Source organism: Prionailurus bengalensis, chromosome A1 (assembly GCF_016509475.1).
Source record: "Prionailurus bengalensis isolate Pbe53 chromosome A1, Fcat_Pben_1.1_paternal_pri, whole genome shotgun sequence".
In the NCBI taxonomy this organism is placed as follows: Eukaryota; Metazoa; Chordata; class Mammalia; order Carnivora; family Felidae; genus Prionailurus; species Prionailurus bengalensis.
Window position 1 is genome coordinate 210,125,043 of NC_057343.1, and position 26,078 is coordinate 210,151,120.

The window sequence follows — 26,078 nt, forward strand, 5'->3', positions numbered from 1 at the left end:
ATATCTGAGTATGTATATACATGTAGCAAATCAATGCAAATATTGTATATGTACATATATGTATATATCTGAGTATACATTCATGTTTACTTTTAACATGAGGTTGACATGTATATATTTCTATGTATATGGATGTGTATGTGGAGACATATGTAACATATACAAGCACTGAATGATTCACATGTGTGATATATGTGCGTGTCCTTGTGAAGCTTCATCCTTACAAAAGAATCTGTCTCATGAGCCCTGTCTGTAGCTGGCATAAGGCCTTGTTTTAGGAAACATGTTTTCCATTTACATGGTTTATTATTCCCTGGTTGTTTCCTTCCTCCAGCAAGGAAATGCTGAACCTACAGCTCCTTCCCTCCTCTCCACAGATCACCTGCACTTACTGGGAAAAGCCAAGTCCCTTCCACTTTTGCAGGGCCATGACTCACACCATCCTTCTCTGTAGACAGCCCAAGGCAGCCCTATCCTGGTCCTAGGTGACTATCTCTATCAGCCTCAAATCCTTCCTTCCGAGGGCCTTTTTCTGCCTAACTAGAGTGCAGATTTTGGTGGTAAGTCTCACCCAGGCTGCCTCTATCAGACATGTAACATCTGGACCCAATAACACCTTATAATGAAGGATCTGCTGTAGCTGGGATCAAGTCACATCCCCTCTGGTCATGGTGAAAGTCATTTGTCTCCCTGTGTTACAGAGTCTCTTAAGGAGGGCATGGATTTAAGCTCTATTATATAAATATGACCCTGCTGCCCTTGAGAAAATGTGGGAAATTCTCTACCTGGTAAAGGGTTTATGTCCCTATATATGCCCACTCTCCTGGTGCCACATTCCCTGGTTCTCCATCTCTCTTTAGACCTCTCCTGAGTATAGAATGTAGATCTTCTCCACCACCCCACTTTCTCAATTGCCCAGTCTCAACCCAGGGGCAACCCCCCCACCATGCCCAAGAGACCAATCATCCTGAATTCCCCTTAAACTGTCTTCATGCTCATCAAAAACATATTGATTTTCTGAGTTCCACATCTCTAGAGGTGATAGAAGATGATGTTACTTGGTTCATTTAATTATCACCTGATGCATTTGCTAGCTAATGGGTTATCTCTTATCAAACAGAAGATCAAAAGAAGGTAAAATCAGAGGTGGAGTTCTAAGAACCCAATGCAGATTAAAAAGGAGTCACTGTGGGAGGAGTGAAATTTGGATCCTCTTATGCCATCCCATGTAAATAGTCACCAACTCTATACCCAGCAAAGCCAGGAAGAGGGATAGATGGTCACCAGAAAGCACTTCTCCAAAAAGAGTAGGTTAACCATTCCTGGTCCTTAACCTCCAACCCCTGACCTCTCTTAGAACCACACATGGAGCCTTTCTCAGCTCCCACGTGGAGGGTGGGCTCCTTCACCCTGCGGTAGGGGAGTCCAGCAGACAAACAGCACTCCCGGGGCCAGGAAGCCTCCGTGTGCTTCCCCAAGGGCACCACGGAAGAGCTGGAATACATGGAACTGGGAGGCCAGGCAATCAAAAACACTTTTGGCAGGAATACAAGGGCCATCAAGAAGCTAATTTAGATTCTTGCCTGGCTGCCTTGGGTCTGGAAGGAACAGAGAGAGAACAAGAAAATTATGTAGTGAATTGTCAGAAGGCAGGAAAGACCCAAGGCCTTGGTCTTAATCATGCTCCATGTGAAGTTCTGGCATGGTGCGTGCACGAAACCTGCCAAACCTTGAGTAATGGGAAGAAACGAGGGAGGAAAGAGAGGGAGGGCTGAGAGGGACTGGTGGGGAGAGGGAAGTCAGGCTGTGTCTAGGTGGTGCCGAACATCTGGGTAAACTGTAAAATGTTTAAGCCAACAGCCAGCCATTTTGTCTATAGAACAATAAACACCGAATCTGAAAATGCTTAGGTCACATCACTTTAATTTTGTTTAATTTTATTTTTCATTGTGCAGATGTTTGAAAGTTCCATGAGGGCATAACCAAGGCTTATTTTCAGGTATCCCCACCTTCCAGTACTTAGTACATTTCTGGTACCTGGTAGCTACTCTACATACATTTTAAAAAGGGAGAGTGGGAAGGAGGAAGGGAGGAAGCCATGTACAGGACTACCCCCAAATCCTTAATAACAGGATAACCATATCATTTTATTGCCCAAACTGGGACAACTTAGAGAGTAACAGAGGGTGCTAATACTGGCCCAAGCTAATAGCCACCCTACTCAATGGCCAGTTACATATGAAAGAATAAGGCATTAAAAAGGATCTGCCTTTGTTATTTTCCAAAAACTATTATTTAAACAGGCTTGGAGAACACAAGAAATAGCAAGAAGACCAATGCGACTGGAACAGAGAGAGTGTGGGGAAATGAGGCAGGAGCAGTCAGGAACTTGAACTTCTTTCCAGGTGTGATGAGGTGCCATTGGCATGGGGATGGGTGAGTTACCTGGGTGAGTGACAAGATCTGATTTATCTTTTAAAAGATCTATCTGGCTGCAGTATGGAGAACGAATTGTCAGGGACAAGGGTAGCATCAGGCCACTGATGTTGTCCAAGTGAGAGGACTGTGGCTTGAGCCAGGAATGGTGGTTGCAGACAAGGTGGAAAAAGGGGGACAGTTTCAACTGGTTTAAGTTCAACTGGACAACTTTCAACTGGTTTAAGTTGAGTTGCTTGTAGGATGGACATAGGAGGTAAGTTAAGAGAGGCATCAAGGATGACTGTTAGGTTCAAAGGCTGAACCACCAGCTGGGTAGCTGGTGCTGTCCTTTATATACCCAGGGACCCAGGGAGGTCATAGCCTTCACTGATGTCCCTCTAAAAAAGCCACCCCCAAATCCTCAGCTATTCCCAGTCTCTTATCCCTGTTTACCTCCCTCATGGCTCTTATCACCATCTGTAATTGTTCTACTTATGGGCTTATTTAGCTAATGACTTGTGTCTCCCACCAGATTGTTAGTCCTGTGAGGGCAGGGACTTTGCCTTATTTACCAATATGCCTAGCACAGGGCCTACCATCTAATACATGATCAATAAATATCTGCTGAAAGGAGAACCAAGATAAATTATTAAATATACTAAACTTGAGCTTTAGGACATGTTCTGGGACCAGGGAGCTGCAGAACCCTAGACAAGCCTTTGGGCCTCTGGTTCTCAGCTCTCATCATTACAATGACAGATTTAGATGAGGTGTTCACCAAAGTCCCTTCCAGCTCAAACATTCCAGGACCGCGACTGTGTGTCCCTTGATGTTCCCAGATAAGCTAGAATCAGCAAAACCAGAAAGTGGTAACTGCAGCTCTCTGAGCCAAAAAAACACTTTGACGGAGAGCTTGGCGGGGAGGTTTTCCCTAGCCCAAGTCCTCTCACCAGTAAGTGAAGATACAGCAACATCACAGGGAAGCAGCAGGTAGAGCAGGGGTCCCGCTCCTTAGGGGTCTTTAAGGAAGAAAGTAGCATGCCAACCCCATGACCAGCACCGCCATGTATCAGATGTCCCCATTTTTCCAAGGCAATAGGATGGAGTCCTACCATTCTGGGAGTCAGTGCCCACTTTTTTTTTCATGTCTGTTCAAAGTTTGATGTGTGGTTTACATGCAAGAAGTCAGATCATTTTGTACTAAAAACGATGAAGCCTGCTATCCCCTGACAGTTTATTGCATGATATTATTTTCTCCTTTCTCCTTCCTTCTTCCAGCTCCATGTCCAAGAGAGAACTTCAGAATGAGCCCTGTGAAGGCTGATACTCTGCCAACAGCTCTGTGATCTCTGATCTTCCTGATTCCATGTTTGGCATTTCCCGAGCCCAATAGCTACAATGACCTTTCCTCCCTCCTTGCCGGCAGGAAAGAGAGAGCACGGAGAAAGGCAACTGACAGATAACTTGAAACCCCATGTTAGTTATTCATTAAAACCTCCTGATCTGCTAACAAGAACCAGAACTCATCCTAAGAATGTTTCAAAACCCCTGCAGTAAGCTGGGTTGGTGTAGAGTTGCAACACTCTCCATTGCATCTCCACACGACCATGCCTCATGCCAATGGTTGGTTAGCCCATACCCACAACCATGCCTTATGCCAATGGTTGGTTAGCCCACGCCCAAAGGAAACCTCCTGAAAACCAGGCCAGAGGCAAGAGTCCTTAGTTCAACTAGCACAGCCCAGATGTACTACTGGTGGATCCACTATGTCTCTCCAAACCTGGTATCCCAAGCCCCATCCCATGTCCAAACACGAAGACTCCTCTGCTGCTGCACCTTTGTCACTGTACTGGACCTTTGGCCACCAGTCTCTGGCCATATTCTGCCCATGCCCCTCACCATACATGAGCCCACATCTGCTGTGGGAACACGGACACTAGTTTCCTCTGGAGTTAAAGAGCCACCACGCAAACTTTCACAAATTTACCAGGTCCCCCTATTTTGCATTTTTCTCCACCTGCCCAATTTACAACTAGAAGCCTGTCTCAGGTGCTCTCTTGACCATCCCTAGGCTCAGCTGAGTCTAGAGTCTCCTGTCATGGAACTCCTGTTCCAAGGTTCCATTGGAAGCATGGTGAGCAGTCACACTGGTGACTGTTTTCTGTTTCTCTGCATATTCTCTTGTTGATTCTGCTGCTTCTAAATCTTTTGTTAAAGAGAGACTTGGCCAGGCCCTCAAAATTACTCAGGTTTTGCCCAATTTGAAGAAAAATTAACATACCTATTAGCAACTTCTAATGCAACCGCTGAGTGCATAGATGCCTTCTGGGTCTGATGTGAACTACCACCAACTCACCTGTGACAGGGCCTGGTTACATCTGTCTGTAATAACAGATTACTGCCCTTTCTGCTGTACAGTTCTTCTTCATAGAAGTTTATTCAAATAGAAGTCTGATCATGTCATATATGTGCTCAAAATCCTGCAACTCTTCTCCCATTTATCTCAGGATAAAAGCCAAAGTCTTCCCAATGGTTTGGAGTTCCTTCAAAATTGGAGGTGTATCCAACAGTTTCTCAAACAACGAGGCATGCACCTGCCTCAGGATCTTTGCATTGGCTTGTCCTCTGCCTGAAAGAGTTTCTCCCAGATAACATGGTTCATTCCTTCTACTCCATCAAATCTTTGTTCAAATGGCTTATGCAGACCAATCCATTCATAATTTCAACTTTCATCCGGTCATCCAATCCCCTTTCCTTGTTTTCCTAAATCATATTCTAACATACTATCTAACCTACTTATCTAGTATGCTATTCTTTATTTCTGTCTCATCTACTAAAATTTAAGCTCCAAGAGGGCAGGAATTGTTGTCTATCCTGTTCAGCAATGAACCAACCCTCCATGCCTAGAACAGCGCCTGACATATGTTATGGAATGGATGAAGTAATTAATAAGAAGTTCATCAGTGAAGAGTCTAGACCCTGGTCTTACTGCTGAGTTCAAATCTCAGATTCAACTTCTATGAGCTGTGTGACTTTGAACAAGTTTCTTCACTTTTTTATGCCTCAATTTATCCATCTGTAAAAATGGGGGCAGGGGGGAATAACTGCAATTACTTTGCAGGACTTTTGATGAGAAAATTCATATCTCACTGCACTCAGAACACAGAAAGAACCCTGTGGATTGCATCTATTATCTTCAGCCTCGGTGGGTAAACTAGACTTTTGAAAATAACCAAAAAGCCACTGGCACTGAAGCACGGTAAATAAAGTAATAGTATCTCTACTCAAAAAGTGGGAAGATAATGCAATATGTGTGATTCTCTTTTGTGGTTCATAAACCAGCTCCACAAAATAATTCTGGGATAAGAAAAAAAAAGCAACACTCATGTTTTAAGCAATGGTACTTCCTATGTGACCACTTGGGAGGGCAACACTTGGCTTCATACATTATGACATATTTGCTTATTCCATGGAGTCCCAATGATAGAAATAATAGAAATAGAAATCGTAGAAATAGCAGTCCTTAGAGGTCCCCTGCTATACCTCCCGCTTCACTGATTCACTTTGTGTTGCTTTTCTGCCAAGGAGAGCCAACTGTGCTGAGTATGTGGGTCAAGAACCTCTGGGGAGAGAGTGCCGAAGAGGCTTTATAGAGAGGATGTCACAGAAAGTGATACCCTGAACCAGGCCGAGAAGTAACCTGAGCGTCATGAAGGTCTAGAAACTCAATCTGGGGAAGAGTGAGTAGAGACAGAACAGCTCATTTGCAGAATAGACTTTTTGGGGCCCAGAGGAGAGGAGAGGAGGGGCAGACTCACCCCCAAGTGGGCTGACCACCGGCCAGGCTGTTACAGCTCTATGGCTTTCCTCCTCTCTCCCTTCTTCTGGCACCTCAGGAAAGAGGGAGTGAGGACAGAAGGCAGGTCAGGGCGGCACACTCAACCCTGCCACCTGAGAAGAGGCAAAGCATGGGGCCTTTCCATTCCCATGGCTCCCACTGTCCTTGTCCAGGGCCAAGCATTGTCTTCAAATTGTATTAGAGACTATCCCTCCTCATTTTCCAGAGGAAGGAGCTGAGCCCCAGAGAGAAAGCAATGGGGCTGACAGACACAATTGGTGGTCCACCTAGATCCCTTCAAAGGGATCACCCCAAAGGTCACCTGCAGACAGGTCTACCTGGCCATGACTTCCCGCCTCTCCCTGCCTAAGGATGTCCTCTGGCTTCAGGAGCATGCTCAACCCACAGGCAGATGGGCCAGACATGCCAGGGAGTTATTATCCCAGAACGACCCTCAACCTACCGGGGAGACTAATTTCAGAGGCATGCCACACTGTCTTAGAGGGTGATTTTCTTATCAAGTTCAGATCCCAAGTTTTAAAATAAGGGAACATGCCTTCATATTTAAAAGAGAAGAACTAAAGGGGAGGTTTGAGCCATTTTTGTTCCCCTGGACTCCTTCAGCTATTTGGTGAAGACTGTGGACCTCTTCTCAGGATAATTATTCTTAAGGCACAGAATATATAAGGACTATAAAGGACACTAAGTATGTTGAAGACAATCATCAAAACAACTTAAAAGCAATTTTGTGACATCATAACACAGACTTATTTTAGAGTAAGACCTAAAAGAACAGCTCATAACTACCATATTTTTAAATGAGTGATGAGCATTAATAGTTTCTGTAACAACTGTTATATGGTATGAGAATAGGTATAATTTTTGTTGACAAAATCACAGTCATCGCTGATACTGCTGTGGTGGGTTGCCCACCGTTGTAACAGAAGGAAAGAGTAAAATGCAGTTATAAGTTAGAGAATAAAGATGTGATTTCCCAAAGTTGACAGACTCCTGAATTTTCTACATGCACTTTCTGGGCATCTATGGACCCCAGAGAGAACCCCTGTGTGCTTTATGTGAGACTTGCTAATTGGTGGCTCAAAATTGGATCAGTGGCCTCTTGAGCTTGCATTCCCTTCCTGAACAATTCAGTCCGAGAGCCATTAGTTGGGGGCAAAGCAAGGTAGTAGTTCCGTGGTGGGCATGGGGAAAGCCACGGTGGTCAGAGTAGGGTATCAGAATTTCAACAGAGTGGGGAGGGCGACCCTGCTAGGAGGGTACGGCAGCAGATTTGGGAGATTGGTTGGATACCAGGAAATTGATCAAATGAATAAATACATATAAAATGAAAGCAAGGTTCCCCACTGTTGGAAAAGTTATACAGAAAGGGGGAAGGCAGGCATGAGCCCTGGTGTGGGTTACAATTGGAGACATCTGTGTGAACTCAGTTCAAAAGATGGAGATGTTATTATGTGTTACACCAACACACACACACACACACACACACACACACACACACACACACACAGCTCTGGCCATTGAGGAGGTCAGGGAGCAACAATCCCCCAAGAACAAGGAGTATATTTAGCACTCAGACATGGGCTTCTAAATAACATTTTCTACTAAAAGAGACCAGGGTTCCTTGGAGAAATGGCTGATTCCAGGGCTGGAGCACAGAAAGTACAGGTGACCCTAGAACATCTTATTGTGCCAGAAAGCCAGGGATCACTCAAAGAATGATAGGGTTCTGTGAAAGGAATACAGAATCCAGCTTGAATGCGATCCCACTGGCCAAACCAGGGACAATCTGAGCATCAAAATAAATAAGAATTAAAATTCATTCAATATAACGGGAAACCATGAGTCTGTAGAGATGTAAATAAACACATGAATCAACTGAATGTCTGATAAGGAATGAGATGTTTATACAGTTTCAAACTACCTTCCCACAAAATATGTATCAATTACACAGGGGAAGAGAGGAAGTTTACAGTGGGACCTAGAAGACACCAACTTAATTAAGTGATCAAAGGTAACAACACCAGTAAGAGCATAAAGACACATCTGTGCCACTTGATAAGAGGCAATGAGGAAACACCAGACAAATCTAAACTGAGGGATGTGCTACAAAATAATTGGCCTACAAATTTCCAAGTGTCAAGGTGATAAAAATCAAGGTAGGTTCCAGACTGAAGAAGGCCTAAGGGATGACAACGAAATCCAGTACAGGACTCTGAACCATATCCTGTTGCCATAAGGATGTTATTTGGATAACTGGAAAACACTGAATAGGCTATGAGGTTAGATGATAGCAAAGCATCAATGTAAATTTCCTAATTTTATTGGTTATATTGTAGCTACATAGGAAAATGTCCTTTTCTTTGTAAGAAACACCCTCTAAAAGATTCTAGGGTAAAAGTATGCAGCTTGGAAATTTACTCTCAAGGGTTTGGGGTGCGGGAAGTTCTTTACAGTGATCTTCCTGGGTTGGTTTGTTTCAGAGAGAGAGAGAGAGAGAGAGAGAGAGAACCAGAAAGGGGCAGAGGGAGAGAGAGAGAGAGAGAGAGAGAATCTCAAGCAGGCTCCATGCTCAGTGTGGAGCCTGACACAGGGCTTGATCCCACAACCCGAGGATCGTGACCTGAGTCAAAATCAAGAGCTGAATGTTCAATCAATTGAGCCACCCAGGCACTCCAACAGGTTGGAAATTTACTCTCAAAGGTTCGGGGTTCAGGAAGTTCTTTATAATGATCTTCCAGCGTTTTTTTTAAAGTTCGGGATTGTTTCACAATTTAATAAGAGGGGAAAAGGCTGATTCTGTGATCTATATAGTCCATCACTTACATGTAGCCAATATGAGGAAATAAAAATAAGTAAAGAAGATTGGGGAGCAAGGATTTCTTTGAAGAGGGGTGTGACCTTGTATTTAAAGAATCCTGTTCATTTCAGTTGGGTGACATGGAGAGCCATTCCCACCTCTGCTCTTAAAGGGTATCTGCCTGAAAGAGAGATTAACAATTTGCCCCTCAGCGTGATGCGTGTGAAGCTGCAGAAACTCAGAGCTCTTAGCACTGCAACCAAAGCAGAGTATGAAAAGGTTTGGGCACAGCCTGCCCTTCCAGAGTTGGGTGAGCAGAAAATAGAAACTATCTCCCCGAGCAGCAGACATCATGGAGGACAGCTATACTTGAGCCACCTTAAAAAAATTCAACTCCAAAGGCAAAGTGATCCCTGCAGCAAAAAGCTTAAGGGAGGGGAACCATGGTGGTCAGCAGGAAGGTGAGCCACAAGCCAGGGAACAATGCAGTGGGCAGTACGTGACACCCCTTTAGGGAAAGGGGTCCTAAAATCTACAAAGCTCCCCAAGAGAAAAAGCCACCATTTGGGTATCCGATACCCAGAGGCCATCAACCCCAGAATACAACTGCACTAATATCAGACTAAAAGTACAAAGAACTAGCAGCAGCAAAAAAAAAAAAAAAAAAAAAAAGAGAGAGAGAGAGAGAGAGAGAGGGAGAGGGAGAGGGAGAGGGAGAGAGAGAGAGAGAGAGAGAGAGAGAGAAATTAAGAACAAGAAAAAGAAATCACAGAACAAAGGTCACTCCACCCTTTCACCTTTCTAGTGCAAGTTCCCAAGAATGGATCAGGCCTAGAGTTGGAAGAAACTTGAAATTTTGATTTGCATTATAATTTTTTAATACCAGAGAGCAAAACTAAAATGCCTGAAAGTGACCAAACATCTATGAAATCTTCCAGGGATAGGGAAGGAAAGGCCAAAAGAAACTGTCTGAAAAGCAATGATGGACAAGAATAATGTAACTCTCTGCTTCTTCCCACTGAGTCCAGCTCATGCAATCTGCTGGTTACACATGCGTTATCCTGTGTACTCCTCACAACACCCCAGAAAGGTGGCCTTGACTGAAAGGGACCTGAACGCAGGCTCATCAGTACCAAGTCATGGCACCCAGTGTGCCAGCCTCCCGGGGGAACAGGGCGGTGCTTTGCACCACAATGTCATACATGGGTAATGAGTGAGCAGACACCAACACCGAAGCAGAAACCAATGAAGGAAATGCAAAAAACAGTCGCAGGGAATTTGTTTTGCTGTGTAGTAGCTTCCTAGGAAAACCACAGCTACAAGAAATATTAGCAATCAGGGATGGGTGGTTCTTAGAGCACAGAAACATTGACAGAAATGCTTTGTGAAAGCTACAAGCCCAACAAAGAAAACGTCCACATCAGGGATGTTCACGAACCAAGCTCCAATTTATTCATCACTGTAGTGATTCTTAACATTGCTTATACATTAGAATCACCTGGGAGTTTTTTTAAAATCCTGATACCTGGGCCCTAACCTCAGGGATTCTAGCATTGGGATTTTTATGTTAAGGTCCCTGGATGATTCTAATGTGCAGCCCAGGTTGAAAACCATAGCAATAGAGTTTGTTGCTGAAGTTTGGAAAAAAGAAAAAAAGAAAAAATGTTTTATCTCCACTACAAATATCAACTCCAGAAAGGTTTCACTGAGCATGACTCTCAACCCTGAAAAGTAATTTGTTTGAAATATAAACATCCTAATGAACATTCAGGCATAGCTTCATTTGCTAGGCCTAAGTATAGATACAGAGACAGATATATATCCATTTTCCTGGTGCTAGTGGTAAAATATGTATTTAAAAATGTTTTTCCTAAAAAGAGGTTAGAGTGGAAGAGAGCCAAAGCATAAGAGACTCTTAAAAACTGAGAACAAACTGAGGGTTGATGGGGGGTGGGAGGGAGGGGAGGGTGGGTGATGGGTATTGCGAGGGCACCTTTTGGGATGAGTACTGGGTGTTGTATGGAAACCAATTTGACAATAAACTTCATATATTGAAAAAAAAGTGTTTTTCCTGTGTTTGGAGGAGATGCTCACCAGTTCATCTTATCCACACTTACTGATTTGGTCCTTCTTACAAAGAAGGACACATTTACACGGTAGCTGTATGACATTACGTGTGCAAAAAGTCACAGAAAAGAAGAAAGCCTTTGGGCCCACCAAGGGACTGAACTGGAGGCACAGGGAATTGAAGGGGGGGGGGGGGGGAATCTGTTTAATGAAAATTGTTCTGGAGCCAGCTGAACCCCCACACCACTGCATTTCTATCCACCCACGGACACTAGTGTTTCAATAAAAGCACTTACGTTATTTAACTCCACCGTCACTTTCAACTTTCATACCCTGTTCTCAGATTATTTTTAACATTTCTCCGTTACTCACATTAAAAGAAAAGATCCAGCTCCACTGATCCCCATTCCTTCACTCAGTTCCTGATTGCTTTAACTCTCAGGCAGAGCTTTGACACAAGCCAAAGCTTTAAACAGAAGCCCTCAAGGGCTTGCTCTGCTGTGATTGGAGGACATCCCCGGGGTAGCCCATTGGAGGAGGAGAAGCACGTGACCCGATAACAGCCTCCTTCCCCCCCTCTCCCCCCAATAAACACACACACATCCGCTCCAGGCCAACAACCAATCAACTGTCAGTCTTTTATATGCGTGAACTTGGCTGAGACGGGAAGAATCTCGTGGCTGAGTCCATCTTAGATCACCACCCGGTGAGAGTATGCTATTAGTGCGCCCAAGGAAGACCAGAACTGCCCGGGCAAGCCTAGCCTGAACTGCCATCCTGCAAATGTATAGGCTTAATCAAGACCAACTCTTTTCTTTTCGGTCACTGAGTTTTGGGTGGTTTGTTACATTACTGTGGCAAAAGAGACGATCCAAGTGCCCAAACTAAAAACTGTATAGCAGTCATTCAAGAGGGGTGAGAACGAGTGGGCAAAGCCGAAGACTGCAGGACCCCTGAGGGCAAGGACTTATGCAGTTCCCCGCTGACTGTATCCCCTTTGCACGAAGACAATCACCAGTCCTCAATAATACGTGCTGGATGAAAGAAACATCTGTTTGAAACAGATCCTATACTGTAATGGTTCTCAGAATGGTCATGAAATCATTAACTTCCAAACTTTTAAAAATATAACTGACCCACTACTATCATTTATTTACCTTTTTCCTTTCCAAGTAAAAATCCTCAGCCAGCACACATAAACCACAGAGCAAAAAGGGTTTCTGTAAAAGGCTTCCCCCAAGCATGCCGATGACTCTTTGCCCCATTACATAAAGCCATTTCTCTCCAGCTGCCAGGCTGCTTCTGCAAGAGCCTAGCCAGTTACAGTAGCTGGTGTAAAAGCTAATCTTAGAAAGCACACATCACTTCTCCAACCCCGTAATTAAGACCAGAAATCCGTAACTGAGACATTCATAAAACTGGGGTTTCCAAGTGCCAGCTTTGCCTTAAAGTTCTGCAGAATGGGCCAGATTGGAGGAAGACTGCCCAGACCAATCTGATGGGCAGGCAAATGGGCTCCTGGATGGCCAAGAAACTATGGAAGCAAGCCCAAGCCAGTAATTTCCAAATCTTCCTCCCCTTCTAGCCAGTGGCTCACAACTTCTCTGTCCACCTTGGATTATTATTAAGTGCCAGAGCTAACCAACTATTAGCAAATCCATAATAGAATAAAAGATTACTATGGACAAAGGTAGCAATTTGGGGGTTCTTTTTTGTTTTTATTTTTAAGTTTATTTATTTATTTTGAGAGGGGGCGGGGAGCAGAGAGAGAGAGGGAGAGGGGAGAGAGAGAGAATCCCAAGCAAGCACTGTGTTGTCAGCACAGAGCCCAATGCAGGGCTCAAACCCACAAACCACGAGATCGTGACCTAAGACAAGATCAAGAGTCACTTAACCAACTGAGCCACCTAGGTGCTCCAAATTTTTTGGTTTTTAGATTAATGTCTCCAGTGGCTAGTTGTCAGTGAGAAGGCTTTTAATTTCTCAGAAGGATATTTCTATTCTACCAAGTTTATCTTTCACAGAAGGGACAGGTTTCAACCAACTGTTTGTAGTCTTGATAGTTGGATTCAAGTCAGAGAGGGTTATTAAACTCATTTATACAGTGCTTATTACTAAGTTCTGATTTATTAATGTGCTTATTTCAACAGAGCCATAATAACAAGGACTGGGAACCTATAGCCTCTCCTTCCCAAAGTGCAAACATATACATATGCCTTACCTCTTGACTACAGGCCTTGCATTTGTCTGGACAAAGTGCTGTTATTGGCAGGTCATTCTTGAATACGCTTTAGGAGTCTGCCTCTTTGATACAGCCAGGAGGATAAAACCGCCCTCTCCACATATGTCTTCAATTGCTGAGATATTCTTTTCCCACCACTTCCCACTGTGGAGACTTTTTCAATCTGTTTAATACTAGGGAGGAGCCAGGTTGCTATTTTGGGTTTAACTATGAAATATTTATTGAGTTCTAACTTACCAGGAGCTATTCGAAACCCCGGGGCCTTAGGACTGTAACATTTTTATAAAAATGGGCCCAGAAATTGATCAGTTAATGAGAGAAGGGAAAAGGAAAGTCACCCTGATTTGAAGGATCAGCAGACCAGGGGGCCTGGGTTATAAGCACCCAGAGGACAGGAAGGGCAACATTTGAGTGTTTCATTCGCTTTTATAGGCACAGAATATAAAAACTGAACAGTACCTTACAGATCCTGTGTTGTAAACTTTCCATTTTATATGAGGAAACTGAGGCCCAGGGCGTTTAAGTGACAAACCCAGGTCACACACCTAATCAGGGGAAAAATCAGAATCAATTTTTTTTTTTTACTCTTTTTAAAATTCCAGCAAATGACCATAAGTATCATTTACAGACACAGGGCAGTGTTTTAGCGTTTGGCGTTGTAGTTACATACAAACCAGATTTCAGAATGTTGAAGGTTCCTGCCTCCTGGGGCCCAAATTCGACACATTCATATCAGTAACATTTCTCATTATACATTAGCTCTCAAAAGTAAAGAATCTGTGCTTTATAGCAGGGATTCTCAATTTCAGCATTACGGACATTTTTGTGCGGATAATTCTTGATATTCTTTCATGTGGACGTGAGAGGGGATGCATTATAAAATGTGTTGCAGCATCTCTGGCCTCTACCCAGGAGATGCAGTAGCTTCTAGTTTGGTTCTCCAGACACTGCCAAATGTCCCCTGGGGAGCTAAATCGCCCCAATTTAGAGCCACTGATTTCAAGCAAAATTAATATGATACCTGTTCAAAGCTCTATAAGCATCATTGAACTGCATGATATATTTGTATTAATGGTGAGGAAGTAACACCTAGAGACATAAACAGAAAGACCTGATATTGTCACTCCAGTACCTATAACCATTCCTGGTACAAAAAACTAATATTACGTCTTCTTAGAAATTAATATAATTAATAATTGATACTTATTACTAAAAAATGTTAGTTTATGAGTTAATAAAAATCTTCGGAATGCTTCATGTCTACATGAAAATAATTTGCTTTCATTTCTTATTCCTAGTGCACAGGTGGAATTCTTTGCCTAATGGTCATTGCAGTTCTTTTTAAAAACCTACATCAAACTAAAAAGTTTTGCATAGCAAAAGAAATCATCAACAAGGCAAAAAGGCAACCCAGAAGACACTTACAAATGGCATATCTGATAAGGAGTCAATATCCAAAATACATAAAGAACACAACACAACACAACACCAGAAAATCAAATAATCTAGTTAAAATGAGCAGAAGACCTGAATAGACATTTTTCCATAGAAGGCATACAGATGGCCAACAGACACATGAAAAGGTGCTCAACATCCCTAATCATCAGGGAAATGCAAATCAAAACCACAATGAGATATCATCTCAAATCTGTCAGAATGGCTAGTATCAAAAAAACAAGAAATGATAAGTATTGGCGAGGATATGGAGAAAAGGGAACCATCACGCACTGTTGGTGGGAATCCAAATTGATGCAGCCACTATGGAAAACACCATGGATGTTCCTCAAAAAACTAAAAATAGAAGTACCACACAATTCCACTGCTGGGTATTTACCCAAAGAAAACAAAAGCACTAATGCAGAAAGATAGATGTACACCTTGTATATTGCAGCATTATTTACAATGGCCAATTTATGGAAGTAGCCCAAGTGTCCATTGATAGGTGAATGGATAAAGAAAATGTGGTAGGGGCGCCTGGGTGGCGCAGTCGGTTAAGCGTCCGACTTCAGCCAGGTCACGATCTCACGGTCCGGGAGTTCGAGCCCCGCGTCGGGCTCTGGGCTGATGGCTCAGAGCCTGGAGCCTGTTTCCGATTCTGTGTTCCCTCTCTCTCTGCCCCTCCCCCGTTCATGCTCTGTCTCTCTCTGTCCCAAAAATAAATAAAAAACGTTGAAAAAAAAATTTAATAAAAAGAAAATGTGGTATACATTTACAATGGAATATTATTCAACCATGCAAATCTTGCCATTTGTTACAACATGGACAGACCTAGAGGGTATTATACTAAGTAAAATAAGCCACACATAGAAAGACAAGTACTATACAATTTCACTTATATGTGGCAACTATAACACAAAACAAACAAAAACAACAAAGACAGAAACAGACTCATAAACACAGAGAAAAAACTGATGGTTACCAAAGGGGAGGGCAGTGAAGGGATGAGCAAAATGAGTGAAGGGAATTAAGAGATACAAACTTCCAGTTACAAAATAAATGTCATGGGGATGAAAAGTACAGCATAAGGAATGTAGTCAATAATATCGTTATACGCTCATCGTGGTGAGCATTTTGTAATGTATATATAGAATCACTATTTTGTACACCTGAAAATAATTTCATGTTACATGTCAACTGCACTTCAATTCAACAGGTTTTTTATTTTAAAAATCATAACCTGAAGAGTATACAAAGTATATAAATGTGGAATAAAAACAATCCCTCCAAATAACAATTCAGAACAAAAACCACATTCACATTTGATCCTTTAGCAAATTAAAATTCATTTTGATTATTGGGCAAACACCCTCAGGTGGATTAGCTTGTGTTAATGCAGTCAGATGGCACCTAGCTCTAGCTAATGAAGACCTAAGTGGTTATGTGGGGTGTAGAGAGGGATAGGGTCTTGGCATTTCAGAATACCAGTTTCATTTCATTTAAACTCACAGTTTAAATGTGAGCTTAATGAGCACCTGGGTGTTTCAGTAAGTTGAGCATCTGACTCTTGGTTTCAGCTCAGGTCGTGACCCAAGGGTCATGGGATTGAGTCCTGCATTGGGTTCCATGCTGAACGTGGAGCCAGCTTGACATTGTCTCTCTCTCTCTCTCTCTCTCTCTCTCTCTCTCTCTCTCTCTGCCCTTCCCCCTGTGAGCTCTCTCTCTAAAACAAAAATAATAAAAAATTAATAATAATAATAATAATAAATGAATTTAAAACATAAACTCCCAGTATGATACAACTCCAAAGTCCTAGGGGATGTAGCCATTTGTAACTTGGTAAGGTACCAATCTGAAGCTGGAAAAAAGCCCTGACAGCTGATCAGTGACCATGGTTGGACTCAGTTCCACTGATCTCTTCTAGCTGAAGACATGTGCAAAGTAACTCTGGCAGGTGATTTTTAAAAATTTGTTTCTATGTGAAAAATGCTATCAAGTGAGAGATTAAACTTCAGGGAAATTTGGAAAAGTGGTTAACTACAATTAACAAGCAATGTGAGGGCAAGCACAGGAACATTTAACTCTCTGTGGAAATATGAAGTAAGAGTAAATCAAGACTTTATACATTTTCTTATTCTCATTTTATTCTCAAGTTTAGGGAGTCAGAAAGTTCTAGAGAATCATCCTCTGGATCCTTAATGGTCTATTGTAAACTCTCGCTAACACAAGAGCACACTGGGACGGGAGTCCAATGAGTCAGGGTCCAGACTGAAGGGCTTTGAGCACCCTGAGACCACAGGCTTGCCACAGGAGTGGCTAGGAGGTGGAAGCCAAATGCAGGCTCACTTGGCATTTCTGCCTTTCCAGAACTGCCTTCCCAAGTCATTCTCTTTTAACTTAAGTGTGGCTGAGGAACAGACTCCTGCCATGGTGAATTCGTTCTAGAGTCGTAGATATGAAAGAGCAGCCTAGGGTCAAGTTTGGATGCTAGGTCTTCTGCTTCCCAGACCCCATAAAAGCCCTTTGACTATGGAAGGATACAAATGTCAGGAAGACCAGGCATGGGGAGGCCCAGGCAGTGCTATTCCAGGGGGCTAGTAGGAGAAAGAAAGATGCCTGTTCCATGGAGTCATTGGCCAGGGTGATGGTGTATGTGTTTTCAGGGCTCACAAAGCTCTTCTCTTCTTCCCTGCTAGAGCCACAACTGAGGCAACCAAGAACCCAGATCATCAACGCCTTGGGCTGTGCAATCTCCTCTCTCACATCCTTTCCCTAAAACCTAGAGGAATAAACCAGCTGTAGATCTTATTTCAAAGGGACTAAGGAATAGACTGCCTGCTTGGTTGCACTCCCAGCAGCTCCAAATCTCTGACTAACCATGGTTCCCACATAAGCCAGCAGAAACGTACTCACACTTGTTTCTACCACCATTCACCAAGCTGGAAAGAATGCCACAATTGTCCTTCTGCAGAAAGATTCACTGTCCCATGATGTGCCAGGCGCTTTATATTATTGTCTTATTTATGCTTTGTAACAGCCCCCTTTATAACAACATGGCAAAGTGCATTTTCTAAATGAGGAAGTGGAAGAAAGGAGAAGTTACATAATTTGCTTGAGGATGCACCAACATGAAGTGATCTGGCTAGGACAGAACCAAGTCTAAGACCTGTGCCGTCTCCATGGCAGCAAGGGATATTCAAGACCCAAGAGAGATGGAATATTTCAAACGAATCCAAATGGGAGTTGGAGCCCCTCCTGCCTGACTTGTTCCTGGGAAGACCTGGAAAATCCCACCAGAGCTGTGCCTCTCCACACCACCTGCCATATTGATACCCCAGCTATCAGTGCTACCCCGAGAGCATCCTTGAAAGTGCCCCTGGATCCAGACTTCCCACCACACCCAATCCAGGACTTCCAGAAATTCAGTGCAGCCAGTTTCTCAAAGAAAGCCTCACATCTCAACCTAATACCTCGGGTACAGAGACTGCAGGACCGTTCTTGGAGTTGGGGACAGATGCATAGCCTTGGCCCAACTACAGGCCCAGAGACTCATTTATTACTTTCCCATGGCTGTTACAACACATTACCACAAATTTAGATTTGTATGTACAGTAGGAAAGATTTAGGTTAGGTTAGACAATTGGAAGAACTTGCCCAAATAATATGGATTGAGTTAGACCATTAGATTAAAAAGAATGAGGCACCAAAACAGAATTGTCTTTCCTTGGAATCTTTCACGATACAAACCCAGGAGCTAACTAATGTTCACAAATTAACGTTCACAAACTGACCTGCGTCTTCTTCATTAGTGCTGTCATATCACTCATCCTTCCCGCAGCCCCAGGGACCTAGAATGGGGGAGAGGGCAGAGAGGGGAGCTGCCACTACCTCCCAGAAGGAGTCAAACCCCAGAGTCAGCTCCCAACCTGTGGTTCTCAAAACTCAGTGGGCATCAGAATCACCAGGAGGGCTTATTTAAAAACAGATTGCTGGCGCCAGCCTCCAAGTCTCTAATTCGGCAGGTAGGTCATGGTGGGATCTGAGAATTTGCGTTTCTAACCAATTTCCAGGTGATGCCGATGCTGCTGGTGGGGACCTCACTCTGGGACGTGTCAGTGTACTTACTGTGTATTGTACCCCCGCCACCCTGTTCCTATATACACCTAAATTTAGAAGAGATCTGGGCTTCCTCCCACCCCTGTGGAATGTCCCGGGGTCTACAGGATGGCCAAGTGCACCTTCTCCAGTTTTTCTTAGAACAGTCTCTCGAGATCTTGCTGGAGCCTTTATCTTTCACAAAAGAGGTGCTGGCCCTCTCTCCCTGCCACAGATGAGATCAGGTCTTTTCTTTTCTCTGAAAAGACACTAATCTTGAGAGCTTGCAGAGGATGTGAGTCGCCTATTTACCAAGCCGCCACTGGCTTGGCACCAATGTTTGCTTAACCTTTGCTCAGCTGCCGCCTTCTGAGGATATTCTTGCCCCGCCCTTGGCCAGGCTCATGTTTTTCAAGTTCAGTCCTGAAATCCTCTTATTTACCAGTTTGAGGAATTTGGGTTTCTTACCTGCACGTGCCTCTTTTGGACTCCCCACCTCTGCTGTTCTCCATCCCCCAGCGGCAGAGGGCCAGAGGACAGGGACGACCTGAAAAGGCTGTCCCAGCAGGGAGAGGCATTTTATCACTCTACAGTGCACTGCTGGCACCTGATGATAGCAACAATCCATATGCTTTATTACTGTTTTTATTACTGTTTTTAAATTCTCCACAGACAATGCACTCCCATCCCCTCCCCCTATGGTCTGCACCTGGGACAGATGGTTCCCACCCACCCGCACCTTGGTACACCAAGGCCACACAGCGTTGCTATTCTAGAAGCCTTTGAGTTGAGCACCATCCTTAAAAGGACTGTTGTTACAAGGTTCCCTGGGAGCAGGAGTCAGGGTCTAGATACCAGTCCCCTCCTTGTCCCAGGAGACTTCATGCGGCTTCCCCTTTTCACCACCACCACCACCAACAACCTCCACAAGCGATCAGCCTCAGTGCCCCAGGTTCACGCTTATTCATGTCTGCTTGCTGTTCCCTTCTCTCCTCAGCCCACCACCCATCAAAACCTGCCCAACCTCCTGCCCATGTAACAAAATGATCTGACAAACTCATCCTCCCTAAGGCCTTCATGGAGAGGCAGAACTGCTCCCAGACCTTGCTGCACCTAAAATAACAGGCCTCCTGGGGCACCTGGGTGGCTCAGACGGTTGGGCGTCCGACTCTTGGTTTCGGCTCAGGTCCTGATCTCACAGTTCATGGGTTCAAGCCCTGCGTCGGGCTCGGTGCTGATGGCTGAGTCTGCTTAGGATTCTCTCTTTCCCTCTCTCTGTCCCTCCCTCCACCCTCTCTCTCTCTCTCAAAATAAATAAATAAACTTTTTTTTTAATAGCAAGATTCCTAGGTAGAAGGGTGTCTGTTTGCAAAAGATTATATTGGTAGTGGTGGCAATGAAGCATTTTGAGGCTTTAAGAAGGGTCAGTATGAAAAAAATAGCCTCTGAACAGGATGCTAGGATCACCTTGTGTATGTGAATTCTGAATGTCCTATGGTACCAGCCTTCTTTTAATATCCAAACAAAATGTCCTGAGCCCACATCCCATGGGAATACAGTACTCTCCTCAGGATTCTCAGGGGAGGGCATGTTGGGGGGCAGGGGGCGGAACTTGAGGTCTCCTAGCTACCCCACACTTAAGTTGTCCCTTCCAGAGACTTCCTGGTCTGTAGTCGCCATCTTGCCTCCTGCCTCTGTGTTCTCCTCTGAACACCTGTATGTGTTCTCCTCCTAGGACATTACCCCCTCTTTCAATCCCATAGTCATACTGTTAGGGAAAGGTGGGGAAAAAAAAACAGAAAAGAGCTTAAAATTGAATATTAGTTATCAGTGTTCTTAAAGTTGCTGTTCTATCCCCACCACTCTTGCCCTCTCGAGCTGAATCTCTCCTTGCTCATCTTCTCCCCATATTCCAGGTTCCAAATCCCTGTTTCTCCCTCTACCCTCAAACTGCTGAGGGAAAACTGAAGTTTCTGTTACTTTATTATACAGACATGTTTAAGTATGAACTACCCCTTTCTAGGGACTTCGGGGCCTCTTCTACTCATCGGCTTAATAAGGTTTCCTTAACAAAGAACTGCCTCTCCCTGGCATGAAATCTTCTGTTCCCAGCACACAGGGAAGCTACAACGGTCATTTCTGTTTCGAAAGAGCAATTTTCCCTTCCCTGTTACATAGGCAATTTCCTCTTCTGCCTAGAGCCTCACTTTGATTCCTAAACCATAAGAAGTTTTCTTTGTGCCAATTCACTTTTTTCAATTACTTACATATATTTTTTCATAATTTCATAAAACCATGTCATATGTTATTGAAAATAAAGAACACAATCCCATCACCCTTACAGGCATCTGTATTTTCAAAGGCTCCATTTCAGTCTCTGTCTACCCAGGCATATTTTAAGGCATCTCTGTTTTCCTTGTCTGTTTTTTGATTTTACATACTACAAACAACTTTCTATGCCTTCACTGCTATTTTTTTTAACAGTTGCAGAACATTCCACTGGGTTACTGCCCCACAGTTTAGCTACACATTCCCCATCACAAAAGCAGCAACTTTTGTCTTGTTCACTGATGTATCCCAAATAGTGGGAAACAGCGTTTAGCATGTAATAAGATCTCAGTAAATATTTGTTGAATTGAATGAATGAATGAATGAATGAATGAATGAATGAGACAGGTTGTTTCTAATTTCTTATTGCTATAGGCAGATGCAATAAACATCTTCATGCATACTACATTTGTCTTTAGCTTACTATTTCCCTGATATAATTGTTTCCCTGATATTAGAAACTGCTTTTAACCCATTAATAAAAAATAGTAGCAGCAGCAGCAGCAGTGATTATAATAGCTAACATTTACTGAGCAGTTACTACATGCCAGGCTCTGTGCTAAGAACTTTATACCCAAATTGTCATGGACTCCTTACAACATCCTTATGAGAAAAGTACAAATTACCCTCATTTTACAGATGAAAAAGCAAAAGATTGTTACTTGCCCAAGATCACATAGCTTATACAGGGCAGAGATGGGATTTGAACTAAGGTCTATCCCACTCCACATTCTGAGGTCTTAACTATAATGACTTATAAGATCAAAGGGTATAAGTGAACTTATGACTCTTGGTACATGCCATGCTGCTTTCAGAAAGGACCATGGCCATACACCTTATATTAAGGTGTATCACTTACAAGGTGCATAGACTCCAGTTTTGTTTTTTATTCACTATGACAACCTTTACCTTTCAATTGTAATATTTAGTTCACTAATATTTAATGTAATAACTGGCTCATTTCTATTTAAATACCCTACCTTACTATTTGTCCAAACTGTTCTGTGTTCCTTCTCTCTTTTTTCTTGCCTTTTTTTTTTTTAACGTTTATTTATTTTTGAGACAGAGAGAGACAGAGCATGAACGGGGGAGGGTCAGAGAGAGAGGGAGACACAGAATCTGAAACAGGCTCCAGGCTCTGAGCGGTCAGCACAGAGCCCGATGTGGGGCTCAAACTCACGGACCATGAGATCATGACCTGAGCTGAAGTCAGACGCTCAACCGACTGAGCCACCCAGGCGCCCCTCTTTTTTCTTGCCTTTATCCAGATTGGTTTTGTCTCTTTAAATTGCATCTTTCGGGGCACCTGGGTGGTGCAGTCAGTTAAGCGTCCGACTTCAGCCAGGTCACGATCTCGCGGTCCGTGAGTTTGAGCCCCGCGTCAGGCTCTGGGCTGATGGCTCAGAGCCTGGAGCCTGTTTCCGATTCTGTGTCTCCCTCTCTCTCTGCCCCTCCCCCGTTCATGCTCTGTCTCTCTCTGTCCCAAAAATAAATAAACATTGAAAAAAAATTTAAAAAAAATTTTTAAAAAAAAATTGCATCTTTCCTTTCTACTAGCTGGGGGGGCGGGTATATATTCTTTTATTCTTTTTAGAGGTTATCGGAAAAGGGTCTTTATTATAAAATCTCCTGGCACTCAATAAATACAACTATTGGCACATTTTTTTGCTAGATACTCATTAATCAACCTAAATTAAATAATCTGCTAGAGCCCTCTTCTCCCTACACGACATTGTGGGTCATGCAGAATTCCCTATACACAGGTAGTGCCAACTTCTGGCTGTAAAATATTAAGCAGCTCCTGTTGTCCTCAAAGGCGTTCAATCCAGTACAAACAAGCAGGTGAATCATTCAATACCCAAAATCAGATGGCCATCAGTGTAAGACACAACCTGAGCACAGGCTGATGGCAGAGATGACCTCAAACCCTGCCCATGCCATAGACAAGCCCAGCCTGCCTCATGCTGCCCTCACAAACCTCAGAAGACCCTTTCTGGGAAATAGAACCATCCTCTAATGATCTGGTCCAAAATATCGTTCATCCTTGCAGAGGATATGGTAACCTTTTAATTATTCATTCGAACTGAGGGCATCCAAATATCCCTTATTCTTGGCTTTGGACTATAGTGTTTGTTTTTTTAACGTTTATTTATTATTGAGAGACAGAGAGAGACAGAGCGTGAGCAGGGGAGGGGCAGAGGGAGAGGGAGACAGAATCTAAAGCAGGCTCCAGGCTCTGAGCTGTCGGCACAGAGCCCGACGTGGGGCTCGAACTCATGAACCACGAGACCATGACCTGAGCTGAAGTCGGATGCTTAACCGACTAAGCCACCCCGGCGCCCCTGGACTATAGTTTTATATTTACATTTGAGATGTTCTCAAACTTTAACAATAAAATGAAGCCATGTTGAAAAGCGCTGGAGCAAAATAGGCTTGAAAATAGCCTAAGACTTTCATCCTCCCTCCAACCTGCTGCTAATACATTCAGCGTTTAGGGTGGGGTGCCGGTTGTCTAAGACCCCAGGGTATCTATGCATGCACTTCAGTAATAAAATTGTCTAGGAATTCCTAAAAATGATCTCCCTATGACCACAGACACGAAAAGTGAGAATGGAAAACATCTCTAGCCGAGGAAGTGAGCTATTTCTGTTCCTTTAGAGTATGATTTTGAATCTGTTGACAAAGCTTTGCTGTCTTCTCTGGAGTCAGGAAAGGTCAGTTTGAGGTTAAGCCCAAGTGAACGGTCCATGATGAAATAAACACAGCACAACCCAGGGCTATGTACAATGTTATTCTTTTACCTTCTTCCTGGAATTTCAGAGGTTGTGCAAATGGAACACAGAAGTGGACAAAATAATGTAACAGTGCAAAATAATACCAGGGGTGAAATCTGCTTACTTGATGATTCAAAGAAATAAAATACACTTTAACTATGGATCTGTGCATCTCTGCTCCCTGCTCCCTGATAAGCGTCCCTTCCCCAAAAAAGGAAATCTTCCACTTTCTCTTACCTTTTCTTCCTTTCCTTAAGATTTTTGTTTCTAAAACTCTTTATCCCTCTCTCTCTTTCCTAGATACATACAGAGACAGAAACTTAGGATGTTAGAACTGGGTGGGAGAGCTGAAAAATCAGCAAAGCCAGAGCTATTCAAACTTCTTATAAACCAAAAGATATGATTATTTATTAAAACTTATTTGTAAGCTATGCTAGCTATGACTATAATAATGCTGTGTAACAAACCACTCTCCAAAACAAAATGCTTTTAACAACATTTATTCTCATGCTTACAGATTGCAGATTGAGGGTAATAAACGAGTGTAGGTGGGACTCAGGCTATGGTCAGGTTTGGGTCTGCTGCACAACTCTCTCTTTCTTTCTACTGTGACTACCTGTGGGCACATTCTCCTAGCAAATGAAAGAGCACAAGAGGCAAGACAAATCCTGCAAGTACATTTAAAACCTCTACCTATGTCACATCCTCTCATATTCCATTGGTCAGGGTAAATCTCATGGCCAAACCCAAAGTCAGTAGGACAGGAGAGTACAGTCTGCTGTAAGGAAGACAGGGCAGGGAGTGATGGTTAGCTGACCAATAATCCAATTTATCACAGAAACCAAACATATAAAATAGACATAGGTGATTCTTTGCTAGTTGAATGAGGGATGAAGGGAGCCTAGAGCCCATCCTGTTCCCCAACTCCAATGTCCCAATGAGTCCTCTGGCAATGCTGGGGACCTCAAAGAACATGGCATGAAATGCAAGGCAAACCCACTCACTTCAGAGACAAGAAAACTGAGGTGCAAACAATTCTAACAACTTGTCTACCATCTGAGAAGTATCAGGCATGAGACCACAAGTGAGAGGACCTTTTCTAGGAGTTTTCAAATCTGATGACAACTGGTCATTTTCCAGTCTCAAGTCATAGCTACAGAGATTACAACAGTTACATAGTTTACGATTTGTGTAAATTGCTTGCAGGTGGAGAAAATGTTCACAAACAAGGTAGCATAGCAAATGAGAAAAAGAGGGAGGGGCGAATACAGTTCTGACTACCAAATCCCAAACTATCCCAATCTCATTTCACAGTACAAAACTCAAAACCAGCTGCTTCCATTCCTGGCTACCCATCCATGATTTCACATGGGTTAGAGCAATGATGGAAAAAATAAGAGAGCACATGGCTGAGTTAAATTCTAAACGCATCTTTGGTGAAGGCAATTCTCAAATTCAAGAATAGAAACTATATGATAATTATATTTGTTGGTAAATGAAGCCTTCAGAAGCCAGAGTATTAGGAAGAGGGTAGAAGCTTTCCCAGGGCTGTAACTCCTGAGCACTTTAGAGTCACCAAGGGGATTGCCCACCATCTGAGGATTTGGCCACCAAAGAGACCTATAGGTCCAGCTAGAGGATTTAGCAGGAATAGGCGTCAGAAGTAGAGAGTAGGGTCAATACCAAGAAAAGAGCCATTCAAAGAGACACCAGGGCGAGGTCAGAGGCACACCAGAATCCCAAAGAGGGACAGGTGTCTTCAGCCTTACCCAGCCCCTAGGCAAAGTCAAGGATTAGTGGACGAGACGTGAGCCTTCAGTGCTTAGGGGGTAGAGGGGATGTCAAAGACTCCAGCTTCTGAGGATGAGATGAAATGGCCAGGCTATTCCTTGACCTGAGAGTATAAAGGGCTCTGGTGTCCAGTCTTCAGCTGCCCCTTGGCTCAGGTCTGGTTACCCTTGCCTCTTCCCACTTGAAATGTTAAAGGTGAGTGTCATGCACAGGCCATTCTGGGCGATGAAGCTTTTACTCCACCTGAGCTATGTGAGGCCCCCACCGTGG

General features: G+C 43.5%; 1 long non-coding RNA gene across 1 annotated transcript in view; it reads right to left on the bottom strand.

Annotated features, from left to right (window-relative positions):
• Window positions 1-26,078, bottom strand: part of LOC122494468 — an 81,546-nt gene that overhangs the window by 34,649 nt on the left and 20,819 nt on the right. The window lies entirely within an intron of this gene.